The 12,514-nt window shown below is 43.1% G+C and overlaps 1 protein-coding gene across 1 annotated transcript in view; it reads left to right on the top strand.

Annotated features, from left to right (window-relative positions):
- The first annotated feature begins 4,105 nt into the window (after window positions 1-4,105).
- Window positions 4,106-12,514, top strand: part of CALD1 (caldesmon 1) — a 243,170-nt gene continuing 234,761 nt past the window's right edge. The window contains exon 1 of the transcript XR_004058120.1: window positions 4,106-4,231. The gene's annotated coding sequence lies outside the window, so the exon portion shown is untranslated. The remainder of the gene's footprint in view (window positions 4,232-12,514) is intronic.

Raw genomic sequence — 12,514 nt, 5'->3', positions numbered from 1 at the left:
AATAATCTGGTATTTTTTACAGCTAGTTTTTTATTTTCAAAAGCCATTTTTAAAAACCCGGATGTCCTTTAATGCTCCAAATTGCCCCGTGAATTAAACATGGCAAATTAAGAGATGAGGAAACCAACCCTGAAACTTTATGTTTATTCATCCATCAGTGTATTTATTCAGCAAACATTCATTAAGTGCCTACTATGTTCCAGTCACTGTAGCAAGATCAAAAGAACTTTGTAAGGTGCTGTTATTATCTTCATTCTACAGTTAAGGAAATAGAAGTCCTGAAGACTGCAGTAGCACTAGCACTATGAGGTACTGATGCACACACACACACACACACACACACACACACACAAACACCCACATATTTGTGACGTATGTCTTGGCCCCATATTACATTTTTCTCTTTCAATGGGTAGAACTGGAACAGTCATTTCCTTGCTGCTTCGTTGTTAAATTTCAAAGGTCTGTGCACTGGAAAAGGGCTTAAGTGATATCTAATTGGTAGTTGAGTAGTAACTGGGTTCTTGGTTCCCAAGGTGATATTCTTACCAAGAGAGAGGCTATGTGAAAACACTCAAAATGACGTTCATGCAAAAGAAGGCCATTCCCAACAGTAAGGATGAACATGGAAATAAATGTCTATTAGTAAATGAGATCACCCTTGGAGAATGCTTTGACATCTTTGGGGAAATGTGGTTGGGATGGGGGAGCATGCTGGGACACCTTCCCTCTGTGGGCTCCAGACATTCCAGGCTCCCAGCCTCCCAGCTGTGGAATGTCTTGGAATGTGCTCGAAGAAGCCCTGTGGGCTTTGAAGCCTGGAAGCAGTAGAGTTCTGCTGGCAGGGGCGGGTTGGGGCCCACCTGGGATCTCTGGTGTGGTTCAGCAGCCCCCAGGGCTGGAAGGTGAAGAAACTAATAGGAAATGCAGAACTTGTCACTGTGGGCAGCCCTTAGAGCAGAGGTCAGCCTGGAGATTAAAGGAGAAACAGCGGTTCCTCTGCCCTTCTTACTAGTGTAGAACATCTCAGCATAATTTCCCACAAAGACTGTCCAAGTGCCTTCCCTTTGCCCTGTCTCCACTGAAAGTTAGCAGTGTAACTAACACCTACCCTTCTTTTTTATAAATGAGCATCATCCCCCTGAGCAGTGTTCTGTTTCTTTAAGGTTAGGACTGCAGAGAGATTGTGGGAGGTGGCAGGGAAGGCTGGTGGGTATTGATAGTGGAAAGAGAGGGTCCACCAGATCTGGAGGCTCCTGAGAACCCTCCCTGCCTACCTTTCTGCCCCAGTTTGTAAAGACACAAAAGCCAGCCCTTTACAGCAGCCTTTTAAAGTCAATCTAAGATCTCTCAAGAAGGGTTTTTATACTCATAGGAAAAGATTTTTGTTTCTTTCCTGGGGAGGCCTTAGGGATTTCCACATTTCCCAGCACTTCTCAGAAGAGAGCTAGTGGGAGGGAAGATGACAGCTTTGAGTGCAGTTGGCAGAAACTTGGGGATCAGCCCCCTTGGCCCTGGCTTGGTTCTTCCATGAAGAAGCATCTTCAGCTTTCATTGCCAAAGGGTGTTTTGCTTCGATTGAGGGGAGGAGAAGATAGGAGAGGAAATAAAAGCACAAAAATGAAAAACAAAGAATTCCTGAAGGTCTGATAAGCGGTTCAACTATGCACCAAAACATAAATATTTGGCCAAATTAGTTACTCCAAATGCTTTATATTTCTAAAATTGAGCCTCAGTTTTGTTATACTTTGAAGTTTTTCAGTTCTTCACAATCCTGCACAAATCTAAGGGGTCGGGGGTGGGAATTGGAGTTCATTTCCTTCTCTGAGAGCTCAGCAAATACTTAACTTCTTTCCTCTGATGCCTGCTAAAGTGATCTTGCTGTTTTGTCGGCCATCTCTTTCAAAGTGGAGATGTCCTCTGTGCAATGACTCAATTTAGCATTTTGTCAATGAACAAGAAATAAGCAGCATGTGCTGGATAGTATTAGCTTGGAATCAATCAGAAAAGTGTTGCCGGTTGTTAAAATATCTGTATCCTAACATAATCTGTGACAGTGTCTGTAGTCTAATTTCTGTCCGCTTTTTGTTGAATTCACCTTTTGAAATTTGCATAACTTTACTTGTGGAGTTTCTCACAGATATAAGACTTAAATCTAGTTTATTTGCATAATCACATAGCAGAAATTACTCATTCCCAGGGGCAGACGAATTCACATGCGTAAAGTTGAGGTCTATTTTAGTATGATCCACAAGCAGTTGGTTAATTTCCTCACTGAAGTCCGCTGATACATTCAATGAAAAATAGCCAATCAGATTAGTTGTTTGCGATCATTTTAAAAATAAGCCAGCTGTGTTAAGGTCTGGATGAGAGCAGACCCCTCTTTTCCTGCAGCAGCTATGGTCAAGGGGAAGACCGAGGAGAGAAGATGTAAGAACAGGGCCTCAAGGTTAAGCCCTTGGCCAATGGCAAACCTTCTCTAGCAGCAGCCTGTAGTAATGAGAGAGATTTTTATTAAAGCAGACAATGGGTGGTATTACACCGAACTGTCGCTTTTCTAGGGGAGGTAAAGTGGCTGAGGAAATATTCGAGCCTGCTGTCAGGCCTGAAATCTTTTGACTTTGTTCCCAGGAAGCAAGACTGGGGCCTAACTCCAGATGTCTCTGATGGGATTTACTGTGCAGCTTGAAAATGCAGGTTGGTTATTTAATGAAGAAAATCAGAAGTCTTGCCTCTTTAAAGCTGGTTTTAAGTATTTATTTTATTCCTTGCTATCAGGAAGTTGTGTGTGTGTGTGTGTGTATGTGTGTGTGTGTATGTGCGTGCACACACACACATTGAAAGAGAAGTGGAAGAGGGAGAGAGGGATGGGGAGAAAGAATGAGAGAGAGAGAGGAAGATTTAAAAATTTTATGTATTAAATGTTGGACATATTGAAAACAGAGGAGGTAACATCACTTATGTAGACGTTACCTGAATTCCTCCAGAAACCAAGCAAAATCAAAGTAAGCTAATTAGAGTAAGTTTACTAGAGCAATATTCTTCACCAAACATTGGCAGGGTCGGCTTGGTTACTGTGATAAGTACTGCAAGTCATTCCCTAAAGGAGCCCCATCCTTTCCTTGGCTACACCCTTTGTGTGTGCTCTTCCTTAAGGAGGCTTGGAAGGTTTTTCTCTCTTTTCTCTTGAAAGGGCAGCTGAGCCCGGCGCGGTGGCTCAATCCTGTAATCCCAGCACTTTGGGAGGCCGAGACGGGCGGATCACGAGGTCAGGAGATCGAGATCATCCTGGCTAACACGGTGAAACCCCGTCTCTACTAAAAAAAAAAAAACACACAAAAAAACTAGCCGGGCGAAGTGGTGGGCGCCTGTAGTCCCAGCTACTCGGGAGGCTGAGGCAGGAGAATGGCGTAAACCCGGGAGCCGGAGCTTGCAGTGAGCTGAGGTCCGGCCACTGCACTCCAGCCTGGGTGGAAAAAAAAAAAAAAGGGCAGCTGAAACGCCTCTTCCTCCAGGAAGCCTTTCCTGGAGAAAAGAAGTGGCCCCCCTTTCTCTGGACTCCCATAGAACTTTACTTCCATGTCTTTCTGGCATGTATTTAATTGTGCCACATATCATAGTAATCTGTGTTCACATTTCTCTAATCATATTTACCTAATCTTTTCTACTGATTTATAAGCTCCACCAAGCAATATTTAGGGTAGATTTCACTTTGTACCTCCACATGGATTTTAGCACAGTACCTTGCACCTTATAGGCACACAATAAGCGTGTGTTTAATTAATAAAATAAATGCATCCAAAGTCACTTATACTGTACAGTAGTAACCTATAACCTAAGTGTTCTTACCAGAGAAGATAAAATTAAAACTCCATTTAAAAATTTTTCTTATTTTCTCCATCCTAATTCAGTATCAGGCATCTTAAATTTGGTCAGAATTAGTTTAGTAGTTTAGAGTTTAATGGTTTAAGCAAACATTTTTCTTTTCCTTCCTTTTTCTTTCTTTGGAACCAGAAGAAACTTTGCTGGACAAAAAGGAAAAATATCTGGGTGGGAGAAATTGGGTGGGGCCAGTTAAGCCTGCATTCCGCTACTGGATTTAGTTGAAAATATCAAGCTGTTTTCAAGAAATCTGGATTAAACTCCCTCCCTCGCATTGTATTCAGGGGTGCCTTCCTTGAAGAATTGAAAGCAGAAAGATTTGGGAGCTGAGAGTTAAGCTGAACAAAAGGTAACTATTTTAAATCAAAACATCTGCTAGAGAGGTGAATTTAACTTAAATTCCAAGGGGCAATTGCCTTTCAGCTCTCACCTCGTGGACCTATCTTCTCTGATAAATTTTCCCTGGCTACATTAATAAAAGTTGGGGAGGAAGTGTCATTTTGCTATACTTTAGAAATAGCAACTTAAAATATACTTCATCTTCTTTTAATGTCCCAGAAGTTGTGCCTTTCATCTCCCAGTTGTTCTTTATAATACATGGTGTGATGTGGCCTTAACAGATAAGCAATTCCTGTTCTTTTTGCTCAGCATCCAAGAGTTCTGGAAGATTTTGGAAACCCTTTTGTTGTGGTGATAGTGGTATTTATTTCTCAATTTGTGATGTATGGTGTTATCTACTATGGTTGTGTGGGTTGATGAAGCCACTGCTATTAGTTCATGATGACTAAAGAGAACCTATGGGGAAGGTAGTAGGAAGAGCTTAACTGGAATCTTCAGAAATGGTGTCTTCAGGAGTCAAAGCTTGGACTCTCTCATTTGAATGCTCTCCCATGCTGCGGTCTGAAAGTTTGTGTCTCTCCCAAAATTCATATGTTGAAATCCTAACTCTAAGATGATAATATTAGAAGATGATGCCTTTGGGAGGTGACTAAATCATAAGGGCCCATTCCCTCATGAACAGGAACGGGCTGAAGAGAGATTCTTTGTCCCCTTCACTCTGTGAGGACACCGCAAGAAGGCACTGTCTATAATCCAGAAAGCAGACCTGCACCAAACACCAAATCTGCCTTGATCTTGGCTTGCTAGCTTCCAGAGTTGTAAGAAATACATTTTTGCTGTTTATAAGCCACCTGGTTTATGGTACTTTGTTCTGGCAGTCCAAACAGTCTAAGACAAAAAATTAGTACTGCGAAGTGGGGGTGCTGCTGTATTAAATACTTAAAATGTGGAAGTAGCTTTGGAACTGGATAATGAATAGAGGCTGGAAGAGTTTTGAGGTGCATGCTAGAAAAAGCCTACATTGTGGTGAACTAACCATTAAGGGTAATATTGCTGAGGGCCCAGAAAGAGAAAAGGAGAGCTGTAGAGAAAACCTCAGTCTTTTTAGAGAATACCTAAGTGGTCATGAACAGAAAATGTTAGTAGAAATATGAACAGTAAAGGTTATTCTGATGAGGCCATTCAGATGGAAATGAGAAATACGTTATTGAAAATGGGAGAAAAGGCAATTCTATTTTTAAAGTGGCAAAGAATTTGGCTGCTTTGTGTTCTTGTTCTAGTGTTTTGTGGAAGGTAGAACTTGTGAGTGATGAAATTAAATATTTAGCTGAAACTATTTCTAAGCAAAGTGGTGACAGTGTAGCCTGGTTTCTCTTGATTGCTCATAGTAAAATGCAAGAAGAGAGAAATGATTTAAAGATGGAATTGTTAATTAAAAGGAATGCAGAGCTTAAAATTTTAGAAGATTCTTAGTCTATTCACATTGAAAAAATATGAGAAAATTTGTGTGGAAGAGAACAAGCATGCAGCCAAATGATTATTTTATAAGAAGGTTGGTATAGATTGTCATCTCAATGGAAACCAGGTGCTATTCATCAAGATAATTGAGACATTTATCATCTCAGCCCTGGAACCAAAGATAGAAGAAGTGACTCAGGATGCGGAACAAGGAATAGGTCTTTGAGAAAGAAAGCCATAAGAGTGAGGTAAAGGGCAGATGTGGAATGATCCAGCCTCAGAGGATGTTTCATACTAAGGTCAAGATGCATATGGAGCCAGGAACCCAGGTGCTCATTCTAACAATGTGAAAGAATTCTGTTTTACCAACCCTAGAGGGAGTTGTTCAAAGTTCCAGAAAACAGCAGTAAGATTCGTGATGCCAAGGACTATATATTTCTGTAATTTAATTTAAATGAAATCCAGGACCCATTGTTTGAGACAATGGATTAAGAACGACTCAGAAAGCATTTTGGAGATCACTGGGGCTGCCCTTCCCATCATAGGTCCTGGAGTGCAGAACAATATCAAAGGAAGGCCATCACTGTCCAGAGCAGCCTTATATCAGGGGCTCCACTCCCTGCACTCCAAGACTGTGCCCCTTGGCTGCCCCAGGGCCAGCTCAGGTGGCTCCAGTGCAGCATGGTCTGCACCCAGCAAAGCTATGGGGGCACGGCTGCCTCTAACTGGATTTCAGAGAATGCCCTGGAAAGTCATAGGCCCAGGCAGACAAACGCCACAAAGGTGGGGCCACCATAGAGAGTCCCCACTAAGGCAATACCCAGTGGAACCATGGGAGTGGGGCCACTCCTGAGACCACAGACCAGTAGAGCCCCTAGCATGTGATTCCCATCTGGGAGAACTGCAGGCACTCAACTCCAAACCGAGAGAGCTGTGCCATAGGCTACACCTGGAAAATCTGTGTTATCAGAGCTGTCCAAGGCCATGAAGGCAGGCAAAACTGCAGAGGTAGGACTGCCATCCCAGTGGGTATGCAAGGCAGGACCTCTGCCCCAGCACCTAGACAGCAGAACACTGAACTGAAAAGATTATGCTTGAGCATTAAGATTTTGGACTTGTTCAGAATTTGCCACTTCTTTCTTTACTATTTCTCTGTCTTGGAATGGGAATATCTAGCCTATGCCTGTCCCATCATTTTATTTTGAAAGCACTTAACGTGTTTAATTTCAGAGGTTCACAGCTCAGGATGGATAGTACCTCGGGTCTCATGCATATCTAATTTGGATGACATTTAGATGAGACCCTGGACTTCGGACTTTTAAATTGATGCTGGACTGAGTTAAAACTTCAGGCTCTTGGGATGAATTGAATATATTCGCATGCAAGAAGGACATGAGGCTGAGTGCACTGGCTCATGCCTGTAATCCCAGCACTTTGGGAGGCCAAGGTGGGTGGATCACCTGAGGTCAGGAGTTTGAGACTAGCCTGGTCAACATGATGAAGCCCTGTCTCTACTAAAAATACAAAGAATTAGCTGGGCGTGGTGGCAGGCACCTGTAATCCCAGCTACTGAGGAGGCAGAGGCAGGAGAATCGCTTGAACCTGGAAGGTAGAGGTTGCAATGAGCCAAGATTGTGCCATTGTAGTCCAGCCTGTGCAACAAGAGTGAAACTCCATCCACCTCCCCCACCCCCCAAAAAAGACATGAATTTGGGTACAGGCAGGGGTGAAATGCTATGGTCTGAATGTTTGTTTCTCCTCCAAAATTCATGTTGAAACCCTAGCCCTCAAGGTGACGGTATTATGAGGTCCTGCCTTTGGGAGGTGATTAGGTCATCAGGGCAGTCCTCATGAATGGGATTAATGCCCTCATCAAAAAGGCTAGAGGGAGACCCCCACCCCTTTCAACATGTGAGGACAAAGCAAGAAGGCACTGTCTATAGGCAGAAAGCAGATCCTCACCAGACCCTGAATCTGCCCTGAGTTTGGACTTCCTGACCTCGGGAGCTGTGAGAAATAAATTTTCATAATTTATAAGCCACCCAGTTTATAGTATTTTGTTGTGGCAGCTCAAATGGAATAAGACATCCCAGTTTGGACTTTTTGGAAAGAGGAATCTAGTGAGAAATAATGTTTCAAGAACTGGAGATTAGTCTAAAGAGGCCCAATAAATGAAAAGAGGAAAGGGACTTATTTGTTTGTCTTCACAAATACAAAGGAATACCTCTCAGCCCTGGAACCAAAGATAGAAGAAGTGACTCAAGGATGCAGAGCAAGGACTGGGTCTTTAAGAAGCAAGGCCAAGGGCTGGGAGTGGTGGCTCGCACCTATAATCCCAGCATTTTGGGAGGCAGAGGTGGGCAGATCACTTGAGGTCGGGAGTTTAAGACCAGCCTGGCCGACATGGTGAAACTCCATCTCTACTAAAATACAAAATTAGCTGGGCATGATGATGCACGCCTGTAATCCCAACTACTTGGGAGGCTGAGACAGGAGAATCGCTTGAACCAAGGAAGTTGCAATGAGCCAAGATTGCACCATTGTACTCCAGCCTGGACAAAAAGAGCAAAACTCCATCTCAAAAAGAAAAAAAAATAAATAAATAAACCAAGACCAGAAGAGTGAGGTAAGGTGTGGATGTGGAATGATTCCACCTCAGAGGATGCTTGATGTGTAACGTCAAGATGCACCTGGAGCCAGGGACCCAGGTGCTCATTCTAACACCATGAAGGAATTCTGTTTCGCCAAATTACAGGGAGTTTTTCAAAGTTCCAGAAAACAGCAGTAAGGTTCAGTGATGCCAAGGAAGGGTGGACTATATTTCCGTAATTTAATTTAAAGAACTGACATAGGTTTCTCAGGGATACACAAAAGAGGTTCTTACTCTCACAGAAAGAGCTGGCTCTCAAATCGCTTTAGGGAATGCAGTTCCCAGTAAACAGGAACCTTCTATAAGGGAAACAGAGAAACGTCAGGGAGGGCTCCCAGAGAGCTGCTGGGCTGGTGTTGGTGTCTCTGAACTTGAAAGAGTGGCCTCATGACACCCAGATTTCCAAGACACAGACCAACTGTCTTGGGGGACAAGTTGGAAGGTTGATATGGCAAGTGTTAAAACAAACAAACAAACAAACCTTGCAAACTAGATTTAGTTGCTGCTTCAGGAAGGCACTGCCATTGCTGGGGTGACCTGAAAACCTGTTTGCCAACAGGAGCAGGGAACCCCCGTTCCTTCATCCAGGCTTGTGGTCTCTCGCTCTCTGGTGCCCCCTACTGGCGGAGCCTAACAGGGTGTCAGCTGGCCAAGCAGAAAGGTGCTATGCAGAGTCCTAGCCTCAGTGGAACACAGGAGCGTGGGTCTGGAGTTGGCGAGGTCACAACTTTATAAGTGGCACGTTCTCCTTATAGCGTCCCAAGACCCATGTTTCTTTCCTAGCAGAACCGTGTATTACCGATTACAGCTAGAACTGTATTTGAGCCCTTTCCAGGTACCTTCTCTTGGGAGAACCATACCTATCTTCTACAGACTTAAAAATCCTGCCATCTCAAAAGCTGAGGCACATGTTTACTATATTTATCCTTTCCATTCCTAGCTATTAACAGAAAAAAAGATCGACTTTCACTTTCTTCTGAAAAGTCAAGAGCATGTCCACCAAACTCTCTAGCAAATATCCGATAGTTGAAGTTTCTCATCACCACTGCATAAAATATATATTCAATTACCAATTCTGTATATTACTTCTATATATTTTTTTATCTGTCTAAAATGCATGATTAATTTTCTCCTTCTGACCAGATGGCCTATACTAAAGTTCCAGAGCAGGTCACTTACATTTTTTTCTGACTCACTCCTCCACAGCGTTTCTGTTTTTGGGTTACTCAAGTGAATATCTTATTGATATATCATACCATTCAGTCTCCCCTTATTACAGCCTATCATTTGGGAATATGGCATGCTTCTCCATCACTGTATTTTAATCTGAGGCCCCTTCCAACCATGTCTCAAAAAATCACACTATGGGCCGGGCGCGGTGGCTCAAGCCTGTAATCCCAGCACTTTGGGAGGCCGAGACGGGTGGATCACGAGGTCAGGAGATCGAGACCATCCTGGCTAATATGGTGAAACCCCGTCTCTACTAAAAAAAATACAAAAAACTAGCCGGGCGCGGTGGCGGGCGCCTGTAGTCCCAGCTACTCGGGAGGCTGAGGCAGGAGAATGGCGGGAACCCGGGAGGCGGAGCTTGCAGTGAGCTGAGATCCGGCCACTGCACTCCAGCCTGGGCGACAGAGCCAGACTCCGTCTCAAAAAAAAAAAAAAAAAAAAAATCACACTATGATATAACCTCAACTTGGTTCATTCACAATGCACACTGAGACGGTATGATATAGTGACCTCTGGACTAGATTGCCCATGTCCAACTCCTTATTTTTTTTTTCACATTTCTTTCTTTCTTTTTTTTTTTTTTTTTTTTGAGATGGAGTCTCGCTCTGTCACCCAGGCTGGAGTGCTGTGGCCGGATCTCAGCTCACTGCAAGCTCCACCTTCCGGGTTCACGCCATTCTCCTGCCTCAGCCTCCCGAGTAGCTGGGACTACAGGTGCCGCCACCTCGCCCGGCTAGTTTTTTGTAGTTTTTAGTAGAGACGGGGTTTCACCGTGTTAGCCAGGATGGTCTCGATCTCCTGACCTCGTGATCCACCTGTCTCGGCCTCCCAAAGTGCTGGGATTACAGGCTTGAGCCACCGCGCTCGGCCTCCAAATCCTTATTTTTCTACCTACCAGCTGTACATGTCCTTGTGCAAGTTATTTAACTTCCATAAGCCTCATTTTTCTCCATCTGTGAAATGGAAGTAACAACAGTACCTACTTTGTAAGGTTGTTTCTAAGATGAAAAGAGATATACAGATAGTAAGTACTCAATCAATGACAGCTATTATTAGTATAATGGTTTTGAGGCTATTAGTATTATTTCCATCTCCTCTCTGCTTTCCAATATTTTGGGGGTGCAAATCCCCAGGCATATCCCCTACTCTTATTCATATTCTCATCTTACACTTGTTGTCTTCCATAGGAACCACATTCATAGGTTTATCAAGGTGATTGTCCTTCTTTCTTCCTTTACTCAAAGTTTTTCAGTTGGGTCACCCAGATTCTGGTCAAATATCCTTCCCTCACCAAGAATATATCATTCATCCCAGTACATAAACCATGGCTTTGTCTTATAAATGTCACTTCTCTTTACCATCTTTTTAATTGTACATTCAACCCACAGATTCTTCTTTCTCTTCAAAGTCTTTATTATTGGTAGAGAAAACCATTATATAAGTTTATCATCTAGGGCTGGGCATGGTGGCTCACAACTGTAGTCCCAGCACTTCAGGAGGCCAAGGCAATGAATCCCTTGAGCTCAGGAGTTTAAGAGAAGCCTGGGCAACATGGCGAAACCCTGTCTCTACCAAAAATACAAAAAATTAGGCGGGTGTGATGGTGTGCTCCTGTGGTTCCAGCTATTCGGGAGGCTGAGATGGGATGATCACTTGAGCCAGGAGACGGAGGTTGCAGTGAGCCGAGATCGTGCCACTGCACTCCAGCCCGGGTGACAGAGTGATACCCATTTCAATAAAGAAAAAGAAAAGTTTATCATCTTACTCTTGAGTCCTTTGATTCCTCACCCAAGGCATAGTTTATTTTCAGAAATGTCATTCATGCAGTATTTTAGCTCAAGACATACTGGGAGAAGATTTCCAGGAGAAAGTTAATAAAGATCTTCAAATGGCAGAAGAATCAGGAAGATCAGACCTGAGAGCTTAATGGAATAGCTTTCAAAAGCATGATGAATCATCTTGGGTGTGCAACTTGGACACAATGCTTATTTCATATAGGCTAAGTAGAGAGTATTGAGCCTGTCAGAAAAGGAAGCTTTCAGCCTGATGCCAAAGAAATTTGCTAGTCAAAATAACCAGTCAAATAATTTCCAAATTAATTATTTTTCATTTTGTGTTTGCATTTATACATCCAGTCTCAGATTCTCAAAGGAATAAGTTATGATTTTAGCACACAGAAGTTTAGCTTCTTCTCATCACTACCCTAAACCATCCAAATTATAAAAGTGAAACTATATATTACACAGTGATACCTTCATAAATCTATTTCCAAATGCCAGAAAATAGGCATCATGAGTGGGGAATTTCATATGTGTCCATGCATGTACAGAGTTCAGGCTCAGAGAGATAAATGTGTCAAGAATGCATAACCACAGCCGAGTAATTATGCAACTTCTATTTCTGCCAATAAATTTCGAGCCTGATTTATGTCAGATCAGAATATAAATCCAGTCTTTGCACCGATTATCAAAAATACACTTTTCAGGCTGGGCGCAGTGGCTCATGCCTGTAATCCCAGCACTTTAGGAGGCCGAAGCGGACAGATCACCGGAGGTAAGGATTTCAAGACCAGCCTGGCCAACATGGTGAAACCCCATCTCTACTAAAAAATACAAAAATTAGCCAGAAGTGGTGGTGTGGTGGCAGGTGCCTATAATCCCAGCTACTCGGGAGGCTGAGGTGGGAGAAGCACTTGAACCCGGGAGGTGGAAGTTTCAGTGAGCCGATATGGCACCACTGCACTCCAGCCTGTGCAACAGAACAAGACTCTATAAAAAAAGAAAGAAAGAAAGAAAGAAAGAAAGAAAGAAAGAAAGAAAGAAAGAAAGAAAGAAAGAAAGAAAGAAAGAAAGAAAGAAAGAAAGAAGGAAGGAAGGAAGGAAGGAAGGAAGGAAGGAAGGAAGGAAGGAAGGAAGGAAGGAAGGAAGGAAGGAAGGAAGAAAAAAAACACTTTTC

Source organism: Rhinopithecus roxellana, chromosome 6, assembly GCF_007565055.1.
Source record: "Rhinopithecus roxellana isolate Shanxi Qingling chromosome 6, ASM756505v1, whole genome shotgun sequence".
Taxonomy (NCBI): Eukaryota; Metazoa; Chordata; class Mammalia; order Primates; family Cercopithecidae; genus Rhinopithecus; species Rhinopithecus roxellana.
Note: the sequence above shows the minus strand (reverse complement) of the source record. Positions and strands in the feature narration are given on the sequence as shown.